A 15,133-nucleotide genomic window follows, 5' to 3' on the forward strand; every position below is an offset into this window, starting at 1 on the left:
ATTTTATTCTCTGAAAAGTATTGGTCCTAATTTTGGACACGTCTATTTTCTGAGGTTGAAGCAGAATACAATGGAGCGAAGGACATCATTTCAGTCTTTTGTAGAATCAATAGCAATCCGCAGACTAAGATATGTGATAATTACAGCAGGCCCAGAAATGGTCAGTTGAACCAGTTTTTATTTTTTTTTATATTGTGCTCATGACAAAAGAATGTCATCAAAAACAGAATCTCTTTATTAACTTCATAGGATTAATCATTGCTCCTTTCTAATTTGCAGTATTAGAAAGAAAAACATCACTTCATTCTATTCTCTAAAAATATGTTAGAAATAATTTAAAAACTAAGAAATATTGTACACATAATTTAGGATTTATGGACATAGTTTAGAATTAATCAAAATCAAATTTTATGTTTTATAGTATTTTATTTTCAAAACAAATACAATTAAAATCTTATTTAAAAAACAAAATTAGTTTGGCAGATACAGTTTAACTTTCCAAGTAGATAAATGCAGAAGTTAATCTTTGTTAAAGTTCTCTGTAACTTTCAAAATGTTGGTGTATCTACTATATAAGAAGCAAATGGGGGAGAGGGGTATCTCTTAGGGCAAGTATCAACTTATTCGAATATTTTCAGAAAGTGTAAAGTAGTCATCCCAAAAGGATGGGCTGGCCTCTATGGGGGCACGAAATCCTGGCAGAAGTTCTTCAAATCACTGGCTGCTTCAGAACCTTTCCACCCTTATCTCAGAGGAATAAGAGTAAGGGGGAAGGGGGACTGGGTATTTTCACAGAGGGGAGTTTTTGTAGCTTATAAATTTTTTTAAATCCCCAAAAAATAGAATTTGATAACTAACTGGGTATAAACCCAATTGAACAATGTGTTTCAAGAGACCACTGAGTATACAAAACTATCTTGATCCTTTTGAGAACAAAATTGTTTATCCCATTTTTTTGAAAAAGTATTTATTGAACACTCACTATGTTGCAAGCAGTATGCTAACTATTGGGACAGTAATGAATAAAATAGTTTTTACTCTCATGGAACTTACAGCCTAATAGGAAAGATATGACAGACAATTAAATATGTACTTATAAATTGAAAACATACTATGAAGGAAACAAATAGGACAATGTAATAGTTTAACAAGGGGAACTATTTCCCTGTAGACTTTTAGAAATAAGACATGAAATTCTATCAGAATTTAATAATACTTCTTATTAGTAGCCATACTACCTTATGGATTAAACTACCTGTTCCCCAAAATATATGTTGGAGTTCTAGCCCTAAGTACCTCAGAATATGATTTTATTTGGAGAAAGGGCCTTTGTAGATATAATCAATTTAAAATGAGGTCATGAGTGCAGGCCTCAATCCAGGAGAAGTGGTGCCCTCAAAAAAGGGAAAATTTTGGACACAGAGACAGATGCTCACATAGGGAGAACACCACGTGGAATTCGAAGGTACACTGCCACACAACAAGGAACTACAAAAGCTAGGGCCTGGCACAGATGCTTTCTTAGTGCCTTCAGAAGGAACAGGGCAACGACAACACCTTGATCTCAGATTTCTAGCCTCCAGAACTGTGAGGCAATACATGTCTGTTGTTTAAGCCACTCAATTTTTGGCACTCCCTTACAGTAGCCCTAGGAGAGGAATTCAATTCAATAGACGGAAGCTTGGAATTATTTTTACTATTAACTCTCCCCTAAAAGTGTATGAGTGATACACTTACAGTAAGCTACTAAAAAATAACTGGATATAACCCCAATTAAACAATGTGTTTTAAGAACATTAAGAATACAAAACTATCTTTTAATCCTTTTAAGAACAAGATTGCTTATTCCTATTTTTTTAACCAGCATGTATATTTCTCACAGAATTTTTTAGAAATAAGCAAATAAAATAAGAACTGAGATACTCATTAACTTTGAGTAGCTAATATAATGGTCCCAGAGAAAACGTTTACTAAATTCACTAAATAGTCTCTTTGTATGGATTGTTATCTTAAAAGTAATGTTATGCTCTAATTTATTTTCTGACATGGATGAAAATATTATACCAACATTTTACTGTTATAAAACGTAATATCCTAATGGAAAGTAAGGAACAACTAAAATCTTAACACCTAATTTGTTGCTTATATTTTTAATTTTTTGATTGATTAAAACAATTTTGGTTAATCATTACATATCCCGTATTCAGACAGCTAACATAGGTCTGATCTCTTTCTAGAAAAGAGAAAAGTGATGTTCAGAAGGATAAATATACATTTCTACATTTCAAAAACTGAGTAAAAGAATTAGTAAAAGCACTCAGGTGTTAGCTCTATACCAGTGGTTCTCAATCTTGGCTGCACATTAGAATCACCTGGAAATCTTTTTAAAATCCTGATTTCTGGGCCTCATCCTCCGGAAATTCTGTTTCTTTGTTACTAATATTGTGGCCCTACCCCATAACAAAGAAACAGAATTTCCGGAGGATGAGGCCCAGAAATCAGGATTTTAAAAAGATTCCCAGGTGATTTGAATGTGCAACCAAGGTTGAGAACCACTGCTCTATACAATAGTCTCTATTCCTCACTAAAGCCAGTGAAGTTTTTCTCCAGATTAGTAGCACTTCCTGGGGAGAAGCAAATAACAGGTGCATAAAAGTTAGAATGCACTTTACTGAAACCTGCACATTTTGAAATACATGGTACTTGGATAGCCAGCAAAGTGAAAATATTCCTATGGAGATCCAGGCTCCATAAGCAGGCAGGTATGCTCAACAGAAAAATGACCCACAGGAGAGGCAAAAAACAGGAGAGCCTGTGAGGAGTGATACATAAGATGTGAGCGCTGACAAAGGACCAGGTGAAGGCAGGGGGTTCTGGGGATAGAGGCTTCAGAGAAGAGCAGTATCTAACGGGTCCAGAGAAGCCATATTGTTTTAGGAAAAGCGAATGAGCATCAATCAGAACCAGGGCATTAGTCAGATGATAACAGTGGGCATCAAGCCCAAGGGAAAGAGCCTAGAACAGAAAGAGAAGACCAAGGACGATGTTGTGAGAGCCAAGAGCAGAGAAAAGCAGTTTCAAAAGCAGTCTGAGAATGAAGGGTACAAAGCAGTGTCTGCATTTTCTGTTTCCCTATGTGTGGTTATAGGGGCTTGGAGGAGCCAGAAAAAGAGAAAGGGAGGGGGTGGTAAATGGTTGAATTCAAGGGGTAAGCTGGGTATATTTTGAAATAATGTCTTGAATATAGTCCAACATTTGAGTCAGTACAAGCAAGGAAATTATGACGATTAGACCTCTGTGAAAATAAAAACAGGCTACTGTGTTAGTCTACAGTTTAGAAACAAACTTTAATGTTCAAATAGTGAATACGTAATCACTTATTGGGACAATTAAGGAAATAATTTTAAAATATTTTTAAAGGCTGGATTCAATAGTTTCTGAAGTACCTTTTATTTGGGGGATTCTGTGACATAAGATGTTGTGTTTATCCTTTGCAAGTAAGATTATTCCTTTATGAGTCAATATAGTTTAGTTAAAGTAGGATTGAATATAAACAGGCCGAGCCTGCTGCTATTAATGACTTACCATAAAGCATAGCATAGAAAATAAAAGAGAAAAATCACAGGGGATAAAAAGTACCAGGTCTTATGGCAAAAGAAGACTTAAGCCATCAAGTTGTGACAATAAATGTAAAGAACTTAACTATCTAGTTACCGACTTTATTGTTTGTCAATTACATATTCTTTATCCACAACTTAAAGGGTCTTAAACACACACAAATACCAATTCTACACATAAAAGGTCTTCAAATATTCAAAAATGGACTTTTGAATATTTAAGAGTATCACAATACTTTCAAAGGAAAATACGTAAATCAAAAGATTTATCAGCTATAATTATGTCATTTTTATAAGATGTTCTCTATATTTCATGATTAGGTCTCTAAAATCTAATAAATTAGAGTACTATATTAATTATTTAAATATTTTCTTTATTTTTATTATTAATAAACATTTATATATTTTTTCAATTTTCTAAGGCAGCAAGATTCTATTTTTTCATTTTTAATGTAAATGTATCTAATTATTAACACAGTAGTACTATGTTGACACTTAAAATAAGATAATGCATGTACACTTCTTGGCGTGGGCCTGCCGTGGAGTAAGCACCAAGTGTTCACCACTCATATTTGAAGTTTAAAATGACAAAATGCTTTAATCATTAAACGTGTACATACATTTAAAGGAATAGTGAAAATTAAATATAGTTTTTAAAAAGTAATTGGCTATGTTCCTTCAGACTCTACCTAAGAAAGTATTCTAACTACATAGTAAAACCCAATCTCTTATTTATAAAGGGAATTACTTTCACTTGTCAATTAAATATAAATGCCTATACTATTTTGAATAGCACTTTTTAAAAATTAAGAATTATAAGAAAATTGCATACATGTAGTATACAAGCTGTAGTTTATACAGTGTTGCTTTTCAGAGTTGTAGTAGCATGGTATCATTATAAATTTGAATTAATATAACGCATTATAGGAAATAATAATGATGACAATAGTAATTACTATTTGAGCCATCTACTATCTGCCAAGTAATGCGTCAGACACCCTACACATATATTACCTCACTTGGCTCCCACCAGAATCTTTCTAGGTAGAATTATGACCTCTATTTATTAGAGAAGGGAACTGAAGCTCTGAGGGATATATGACTTGACCAAGTTCCAAAATATATAACCAATGACTGATTTTAGATTGAATTTAACTCTGCATGACACTAAGCACCTTTAAAACAACATGTTAATGCAGATTACTGATTGATGGACTGCAGAACAAATACAATATGGATTGTGTGAGTTGCTGATGATCACCATACCCTGATTATGCTGTCCTTGCAGATCATGCCACAAAGCCAAACAGTCAATGAATGTTCTTAGAGCTTTAGTGACAGTGATACCCAGCTCAATGCACTCTATAATATAGTAATCTCTTTGCTTCCATAGTAGTGGGCAGAAGAATATATCTGTCATAAGTTCTTATAGTGTTTGGCTATTTTCCCAAGAATATGGAGTCAACAGAGTACTAACAGGTCAAAAATCTAGAAAATTAACTTTTAAATTGTAGGGAAAAATAACTGAACCATAGAAGTCCTAAACTATTTTTTATGCCATATTATGAATCATTGAACTGAAAGAATGTGTTCAACAAGACATTATTTCCTAAAATTTTTCACAGATGGCAGTCACCATAGATGTCAAATAATCATAAGAAGCACCTAAATTTTAGAACACAAACTTAATTTACTACCATAAGAGCTCTGCAGGCACTGGCTGATAAATTAAGTAAAACATTAACTAAACATAAATGTGTAAAGAAAAATAAGGAGACAGGCACACACAGAGAAACTGAACTTTATTTAAAATACTTAAAAAGCATAAATTTGATTTGGGGGCCGGAATATTTGCTGATACAATTACTGAGTTGGATAAAATTTAATAATTATTTTTAGTCCCTGTGGAGGTTGCACTGAAAAGAAGGAACATTTGAGTAGAATATTAAGAGGTATTTATTCCCAGACCACACAATAGACAAATATCTATAATTGGTTTGAAAATAAAGTACCATCTGAACTGATTCTATTATGAACATTATACATAATTTTAAATTTGATATCTCTTCCTTCAGAGAAGAGCAACTACCTAATAAAAAGTTTACTATTATATAGGGAATGGCACCAATATAATAAAGCAATAAAGACAGAGTTCTCTGCTTAGAATTCTAAAATTAACTGGTGATATTTCATCAGTTGTAAAAGAGGCTGCAATTACCCAAGAATAATTTTTCTAAAAATAACTATAATTAGCAAATGAATGCAACATGAAAGAAAATGGTGACCATTTAGGTCATGTTGAAATAACCACATAAAATGTCCACTTAAGGGCAGAGAGTTTAATGCACCTGTTATCATATTGTCTAAGATTCTACTTTTCCTTTTAAATAAGAGGCTAATATATTTGTGATACCTTAAATTACTTGTAAATAAAGACAACTATTCGCTGTTAGAGTCTATAGTAAAAGAATACTAGAAAAATATTCAATAACTTTACTTGAAGCCATCACATAAAGAGTTAAAAAGCATGTGATTATGATATATGTAAAGCACATGCATAGATCATAACACATTCTAGGCAGTAAACATTAGGTTACAAACACCTAGGAATAGAATGGAAATCACAGAATCGGGTAATGATACAAGAGGCAAGGCAGATAGTACTAGAAGGAAGCAGCATAAGATTAAAAATCAAGGTGGGGAGATTACTTCCTCCATTTATCTGAGGCCTTTCCTACTGTATACAAATATAAACCTCTGTAAAGAAATATAAGACTAAAAAAATATACTACACAAGTGTTTGCAGGCAATTTACAACCAGGCAGCACAGACCCTTGCATGATTCCTGAAAAAGGGTAAATAATAAGATGATTCCGGTAATTTTCTGGTTTCCTGCCTAGAGGCAATTTCTGGACTCCGATACTGTGAACCAGGTTGTCTACCTTAGTTGAAGAGATACCAATTGGGCTGGAGGGAAATGGAGATGGCTGGAATGTGTAGAGCAAAGAACCAGAGAGAAGGGCTTATAGAGAAAGAGCTCCAAAAATTTGTATAGAGTCCCTTTGAGCCTTTAGCTACACACTAACCTGCAGGTTTTTGAGGTGAGACTACACAAGGCAAAGGAAGGAAAGAACTATCTGAGAGCTATAAACCAAACAAATCCAAGAGTTCACCCAGGGTTCAAGATCTATCAAGTGAGAGAGGAGAGAACTTGTGATATCACAGAATATTCAGCAGAGATCCCCAAACTATTAGAACTTGGCAGTAAATTATATTCTAGACAAAGCATGTCAAACTCAAAGGCTAACACGGGCCAAATAAACAAAGCATGCAACCCACAGGCCACAAGTTTGACATGCTTGTTTTATTTTATTTATTTATTTTTTTATTGCTTAAAGTATTACAAAGGGTATTACATACATATGTGTCCATTTTATCCCCCCGCCCTAGACAGTCCCCCAGCCTCCCCTATCACCCCAGTGTCTTATGTCCATTGGTTATGCTTATATGCATGCATACAAGTCCTTTAGTTGATCTGACATGCTTGTTTTAGACTCTCCCCGCAGGAAGCTTAAAAGTCAACCTATAAGGAAAAAAATAAACCTCAACTGAATTAACTCTTTGCATTTTTTAAAGGAAGATGACCTACAAGGGTTTACAACCACTATGGAAAAACAGTGTGGAATTTCCTCAAAAAATTAAAAATGGAACTACCATTTGACCCAGTGATCCCACTTCTAGGAATATCTCCTAAGAAGCCTGAAACACCCATCAAAAAGACTATATTCACCCCCATGTTCATAGCAACATCATTTACAATAACTAAGATCTGTAAACAGCCCAAGTGCTCATCAGTAGATGAGTGGATAAAAACTGTGGTACATTTACACAATGGAATACTATGCAACTGTAAAAAAAAAAAAAAAGGATCTATTACCCTTTAAGACAGAATGGAGGGACCTAGAGAGTATTATGCTAAGTGAAATAAGTCAGTCAGAGAAAGATAAGTATCACATGATCTCACTTATATGTGGAATCTAATGAACAAAATAAACCAATGAACAAAATAGACCCAGAGACATTGAAGCATACAACAGTCTGACATATTTCAGAAGGAAGGGGTGTGGGGCAGGAAGAAATTAATGAAAGAACTTATATACATATATGCATAACCCATGGACACAGACAATAGTGCAGTGAAGGCCTGGATGGTGGGGATTAGGGGTGGAAGCATGGTGGAAGGATTGATTCAATGAGGGCGGGGGAGGCAACATCTGTAATACTTTCAACAATAAAGATACATTTTAAAAATAAAAAAATAAAGGAAGATAGCAAAATCCAGATTCTCAACAATGAAATATTCAGAATATTTGGCATTAAAAAAAAACATGATTAGATATATGAAGAACAGCAAAGTATGATTCATAGTCAGAATTAATGGCAATGATGTGGCAAATCCAGAAATTACAGAGACAATGAAATTAGCAGACAAGCCATTATAATAGCTATTAAAAATTGGCTCAAAGAAAAACATAAGGAGAAAAGAAATGCAAATATTAAAAAAAAGCAAATGGAACTTCTAAATATAAAAAATACATCTAATATAAAAATTCATCAAGTTGATCTAAAATCAAATTAAGCATTGCATGAAAATATAGGTAAACTTGAACATATAACAAAAGCCTACCCAAATATAGTAAGGAGGGGAAAAAAAGAAGACAAAAATAATAGGAAAAGAGTTATATGTGGAAGAAAGTCAAGCAGTTTAACACTCAGGCAATGGGGGCAGGGAGGGGTGAAAGGGTACATGTAAAACTTTAAACAATAAAATTTTTTTAAATATATAAATATATAGCAAATAAACCAACATGAGAATAAAATTAAATTCTAAAATCAATCCAAAAGAAGGTAGGCAAAAGAGGAAAAAACAAAAACAGATGGGACAGTAAAATATACATCTCTAGCTAGACTGATTAAGAGAAAAATAAAAAAAGGCTCTAATTTACCAATAACAAGGGTGAAAGAGGAAACATTGCTACGTATTCAACAGACATTAAAAGAATAACTAGAATATATTATGAACAATTTTAAGTCAATAAAAAATTGACAAATCAGATAAAATATGTAAATTATTTGAAAGATACAAATTAATAAGTAGAAACTCTTAATAAGCCTATTCCTATTAAAGAATTGAATTAATAATTTAAAACTTTTCAATAAAGAAAACTCTGGATCCAAATGATATCACTGAGGAATTTTTAAAAAATTTGAATTTGAAATTAATACCAGCCTGACACATTTTTTCAGAAGATATTAAAGCATAGTAACCTCCATCTTGTGTAAAAACTGCTGTTTAAAATTTTAACCCTATTTTGGCTTCTGTAAATGCTTGCTTGCTTAAGTAATAGGGAAAATAAGACTACTCCCCATTCCAGAGAGGCCATAAAATATTCTCCAGACAGAGATGTCAGTGCTGGCGCCAGGCCAGGCCTTGAGATATGGTCTCATGGCCCTGTCCCAGCAAACAGGACTTTTTCTCAGAAGGTCTGGAAGTCTCATTCCAAATTTGGAAAACAAAGTGCTGAAAAACATATAAATTGAAAAGACCTCCACCATATTGGCGCCCCAGAATTTGAGAAGCAAGAGTTCCTCTGGGCCCGCTAGCGCTAGCAAAAATGAACAGGACTCCAAATAAATTTGGCTTATTGATTAATGCGTCTTCTAATTTACAATATAACAATATAAAAGGATAGCATAGTTTTCCAATTAATTTTTTTGAAATCAAAACTACCCCTATACCAAAGACATTCCAAAGGAAGAAAAATTTACAGACCAATATCCATTATAAATATAAATGCCAAAATTTTAAACATAATTTTAGAAAGATGAAGCCAGCAATATTCTAAAAGGATAATCTATCATGAAAAAATGGGGCTTATCCCAGCATCTTAGTTTAACAATAAAAAAATTAATGTATTGCTCCATAGTAAAGACTATAAGAAAACAAAATGATTAACTCAATAAATAGAGAAAAAGCATTTGGTAAAAAAAAAAACAACCAAACAACCTATTGACAATATAATTTTAGTAAACTAGGAAAAGAAGGGAAGACACTCCCTCAACTTGAGAAAGGATACTTAATGAAAAATTTTTAGCAAACATCACACTTATTGGTAGGCAAGCAAACAAAAACTAAGTTCTTTCCACCCTATGATTGAGACAAGACAAAAATAATCATTCATAATTTTAGTCAATATTGTCTTTATTTCCAGAAAACATTATTGGATAAGTAGATAAGCTTTAGGAATGTCACAAAAAGGAATTAGACCTAAATGAATTAAGACAAATTATAGAATTGAAAGTCAGTTTACAAAACAAAAACAAAAAAACACACACACACACACAATTTTTTTATTTGTATATATTAACCACAAACAATAATAAAATGTAATTTCAAAAACACCGTTTACAGTAGCATACAAATTCAAGACTACTTAGGGATAAATCAAAGTGTACATAAGATCTATTCACTGAAAACTATAAAATATTGAGATAAAATAGAGAAGACTTAAATAAATGGAGTAATATATATTATGTTCTTTAGAGTATCAATATTATTATGTAAATTCTCCCTAAATTTATTTATAGATTCAATACAATTACAAACAAAATTCCCAGTAGGCTTTGTAATAAATTGATATTTATCAATGCTTTTAATCATATTTTTAAAGTATAACCACAAATGGAAACATTTTGTAGAACAAAGGGAATGACCCACCTTTCCATAAAGAAGGCTCTTTGAAGGAAAATGAGAACGTAGCTTGTTTAAAAATTTAGAGCAGGCACAAACACACTTTTTCTATTTTATAACTTTCAATGCAGCAAAAGCATGTTTAATATCCTTCCCTAAAAACTTTATTCTTATCATAAATTGTCAGCAAAGATGAAAAGCTGATCTGCAATAACCTTGCATAATAATCTGTCATCTATCATCGCATTCTTCTTCAAGATCAAACTACCTGTTTACAGAAACTTTGTCTGTGAAAGATTTGCCTTAATACAAAAGATTCACCCTAATCATAAATGACATATGGGAATATGGGCTTCTTTTACTTACAATTAAACAACTCTGTGAGATGTTTCCTGAGAGTCCAGAATAACAAAAGGCGCTATGTGGTATGCAAAAAAGCATGAGAACATAGCATAGTGGAGGAGTTAAGACATAAAAAGGCTCTATTTAGCCATTAAGATAATACAGCATCACACATAAATCTGTATGGCATTGATAATAACTGCAACATCATTTTCAGCATGAATGAATAAGTATCTCATTGAGGGAAATTTTTTGCTGAGAAAGTAAGATTAGAGTCCTGGATTGACAATGTTCAGGGGAGGATGTAATGGATGGAAAGGAAGGAGATGGGAAGAGAAGATAAGTTTGAGCATATGAGAATATTGTGCTATTCTTTCATTAACAAAAGAAGTGGAGGAGGGGGAGATACAACCCCACCATAAAATCTGTATGAGGATCTTATGGGAGGTTGGAGGGGAATAAATGATGGAGATCAAGGTGGAGGCTATGAAATTCTTTTACTTTGTAGAAAAGAGACCAAAGCTAATGCCTGTCGTTTATAGAACAAGGACTAGAAGATTCTGTGTGTATTTAAAGTTACAAAGTTATCACTAGAGTATCTAACTAATCACAATAATCTCACAATATTAGAGTGGTGATGTAGAAATGACGGGGGAACTAAATAAACAAGCTAAATTTCATCTATGCTGTGGGAGCTAAAGGATGTTGGCAAGAATTAAAAGTGTAAGTAATAAAGATTAATGGATGCAGTTGCTAAGAAAAATCACAGCAAGAATTATTTCCAATGATTGCCTCTAGGAGAGACTGAAATGGGATATTGCTGCTTTAGATTCCGTTCATATGTTATGTTAATTAAAATTATAATATAGGTATACTCCCTGAAAATGGATATGTTACATAAAAAAATTGTTCAAATTCAGAGAAATTATATTAAAAGTATCTTTCTCAACACCTTATTTGCTTTAAAAAAACAACAAATATGTAGAGGAGGCACAGTGATCTTTCTGTGGCAAATATACTGAGGAGGCGGGAATATGCAATTTAATCTCACTTTACTTTTGCACTTTTCTCTTATGTTTCACTGTTCATTTCTGCATCCAATTTTAACATACTAAAATATGACTCACTATTCATTAGCTTCATCGAAAAAATAACAAGAAAATATTCAAAATACCAAGTATAAGAAAATATTTGTGTGTGTTTTTTTTTAAATTGACTTTCAAGGCAGGATGGGAGAGAGAGAGATACATTGATGTGAGAGAGAAACCTCAATTGGTTGCCTCCCGTATATACCCTGACCAGAACCTGCCATCTTTTGCTGTACTGGTGTACAGGATGACACTCCAACCAACTGAGGCACACTGGCCAGGGCATCAATAGAAAAATCTTACTGAAACTAAAATATCCAGGATGATTATATATAAATATAAAAGGCTAATATGCAAAGTGTCCCCTAGGGAGTTTGACCAGGAGACTGGGAGTTCCACTGCTTGCTATGACGTGCACTGACCACCAGGGGAAGCGTGGAACAGAAGGCCCCAATCGGCCTTGATCGCTGGCCAAGCCTAGGGACCCTACCCATGCATGCATTTTGTGCACCAGGCCTCTAGTACAACAATAAAATAAGTCTGCATTTTACAAATTATTATTTTTTTGGTTTGCAAGCTATTACTAATGTCATAAAAAGTTGTTGCCAATACAAAAAGTAAGGTCCCAAATCCAGAGACCTTAACAAAGTTATAAAAATATTTGAAAAAAATAAATTTATAGAATTGAAAACTTTAAAGCTATTTTTGACTGTTTAGAATTTGGCTCCTGAATTTGAATGAATGTCTGTTCATAACTGATAAGATTTTTTAGATGGTGTGAATGTTAAATATCTCTGAAACAATATGGTTTTGACTTTTGCACTAAATATACACATGGCAATGTTTCTTTTCTCTTTAATATTCAAACTAGGACTATGTTCAACACTAGCAGGTATGTTTGTGGTTACTGACTTCTCTCCTATATTTAAAATATTAACTTTGTTTTTCAAGAGCTTCTAGTGTTGAAACTGAATTTAGAAAGTAACACTGACTATTTTCTAAGGTAAGGATTATCCTATAAAATAAAAGTGTAATATGCAAATTGACCAAATGGTAGAATGACTGTTTGCTATGATGCACATTGACCACCAGGGGGCAGACTCTCAATGCAAGAGTTGCCCCCTGGTGGTCAGTGTACTCCCACAAGAGGAGCACTGCTCAGCCAGAAGCCGGGCTCATGGCTGGCAAGCACAAGGGTGGTGTCTGGAGCCTCTCCCACCTCCGCAGTAAGGAGCGAGGGGTCTCAGATTGCAAGAGCCCCAGACTGCGCCTAGAGGGATGTCTGCCTGCCGGCTTAGGCCCGATCCCCCCAAGGGGTCCCAGACTGCGAGAGGGTGCAGGCTGGGTTGAGGGACCCTCCCCCACCTCCAGTGCATGAGTCTCGTGCACTGGGCCTCTAGTAGAATATAATGGAGATTCTGAGTTGTTTAATATCAATTTAATGGGCTATGCTTAAGGACTCTATGCACTAAAATTGTGTGCATATTTTATCAAATGTATGTTCCTTACTGCATTTCCTGAAAGTATGCCATTTTATTAGCTCTCAGATACTAAATTCAATTTGAAACCTCATAGGTAATTATAATGACTATGTTAATAGGATCATAATATAACTATTACCACATAAGTTATGAAGTCAACCAAGCAATCAGCTCCAGCTCTCAGTATGAGGCAAATATATCTAGATATTTATCACATAAGTGGACACAGAATTGCATGGCAGCATCTAAATGTGCATATACTTTATGTGGCAAGAAGATAATTTAGCCAAGGGTAGAGCTGTGAAGCCTCCCCTAGTTACCAGAACCTCCCCACTCTCCTTCCTTCACCTATAGCTACATTTCTTTGGTGTGGCACAATGCCTGGGAATCCATGTATTCTACATGCCTTATCTCTTCTTTAAGCCTAGAAGCCCTCCATGCATGGGACTCATGCTTACCACATCCATTTTTCTACTAAAACTACTCGCAGAGTGATTCTAGGTTGATGTTCCTTTAGCAATTATTTGTTGAAGGAATGAAGACATTAATTACAGAGCCAAATTAGTATATCTTATTAGTATAACAAAGAGTACTGTATTTTGGATTGAAATATTTAAATGTGTTTTCCTTTCCATCCTACCAATAGCCTCGAGCTGTGGTCCAGCAGTGTACCCAAGAGTTTATTATACATGCTAATTCTGATTCTGATATATTGAATTAGAAACTCCAGCAATCTATGTTTTGCATGCCTTCCTAGTGATTCCAATGTAGGATAAGGTTTAAGAACCATTGGTCTAAAGACTCATGGCAGGCTTATAATCTTTCATTTGCTTTTCTTTGTACCTCCACCAGAACACCAAGTAAACTTATTTCTTAGAATTGAGATGGCTTTTGCGAAAACACACACACACACACACACAAAATTGATCAACCTGAACTTGGATCAATTCCTCTCTACCTCCATAATTTATCATCGATTGTCCCTATTCTCTGGTGCTACTAATACTGCTCCAAAATGACACAACCAACAGTTCTCAATTTATTGCTCTTAGTTAATATTATTTTCTAAAAGAGTAAAAGTGTTCATCATCGTCTTCAATCTTTTGTCCTCAGAAGCTGCTCATTCTGGGCCAGGGTCCAAGAAAGAGACTCCTTAGACCCTCCAGCTTGAGTCCCTCTGAGCTAAATAAGTAAGAATTTATGTCCTAATTGAAATAAATCATTCTATGAGAGGAGAAGTTGGACTCTGAGGGAACAGATGGCAGGTGACTGGAATTGGGCCTAGGAACCTCTCCAATAGCTTTCTTCCCCCCTCCTCCTCAAGTCACCCTACAGCAACCTTCCTTTTTTCTTTAACATGGTATTTCCCTTCCTTAATCCTAACTCCCACAGGTAGTTTGAAAGTAGGTAGGGATGGAACTGAGGTTCTAATGCTCAACAAACTTAAGAAAAGACAACCTTTCCAATAACTCAGAAAAAAAATGAAATAAGGACCCCGTAAGAGTTTGGGGGATATGGAAGTGATTGGCTTTGGTTACTTGTATTTAAATCATAGAAGTATACAACAACAATAACAAAAAGAGTCAATATTATTATATAAAAACTAAAAACAAAAATCAAAGCATTGCACCTGGCCACTGTGGCTAAGTGGTTGAACATCGACCCAGTAACCAAGAGGTCACTGAATTGATTCCTGGTCAGGGCACATGCCTGGTTTTGGGCAGGAGGCATACTATATATATATGTATATGGCTAATATGCAAAATGTCCTCTCAGGAGTTCTACCAGGAGACCAGGAGTTCCATCGCTCGTTGTGATGTGTGCTGACCACCAGGGGGCAGCGCGGAACAAAGA

The 15,133-nt window shown here is 34.3% G+C and overlaps 1 pseudogene across 1 annotated transcript in view; it reads left to right on the plus strand.

Moving 5' to 3' along the window:
* The first annotated feature begins 2,946 nt into the window (after nt 1-2,946).
* LOC308520238 (tubulin alpha-1B chain-like) overlaps nt 2,947-15,133 on the plus strand; it is a 42,581-nt pseudogene continuing 30,394 nt past the window's right edge. Inside the window, exon 1 of the transcript in view lies at nt 2,947-3,101. The product of the transcript in view is annotated as a tubulin alpha-1B chain-like (transcript). The remainder of the gene's footprint in view (nt 3,102-15,133) is intronic.

Source organism: Myotis nattereri (genome assembly GCF_964212035.1).
Source record: "Myotis nattereri genome assembly, chromosome: 5".
In the NCBI taxonomy this organism is placed as follows: Eukaryota; Metazoa; Chordata; class Mammalia; order Chiroptera; family Vespertilionidae; genus Myotis; species Myotis nattereri.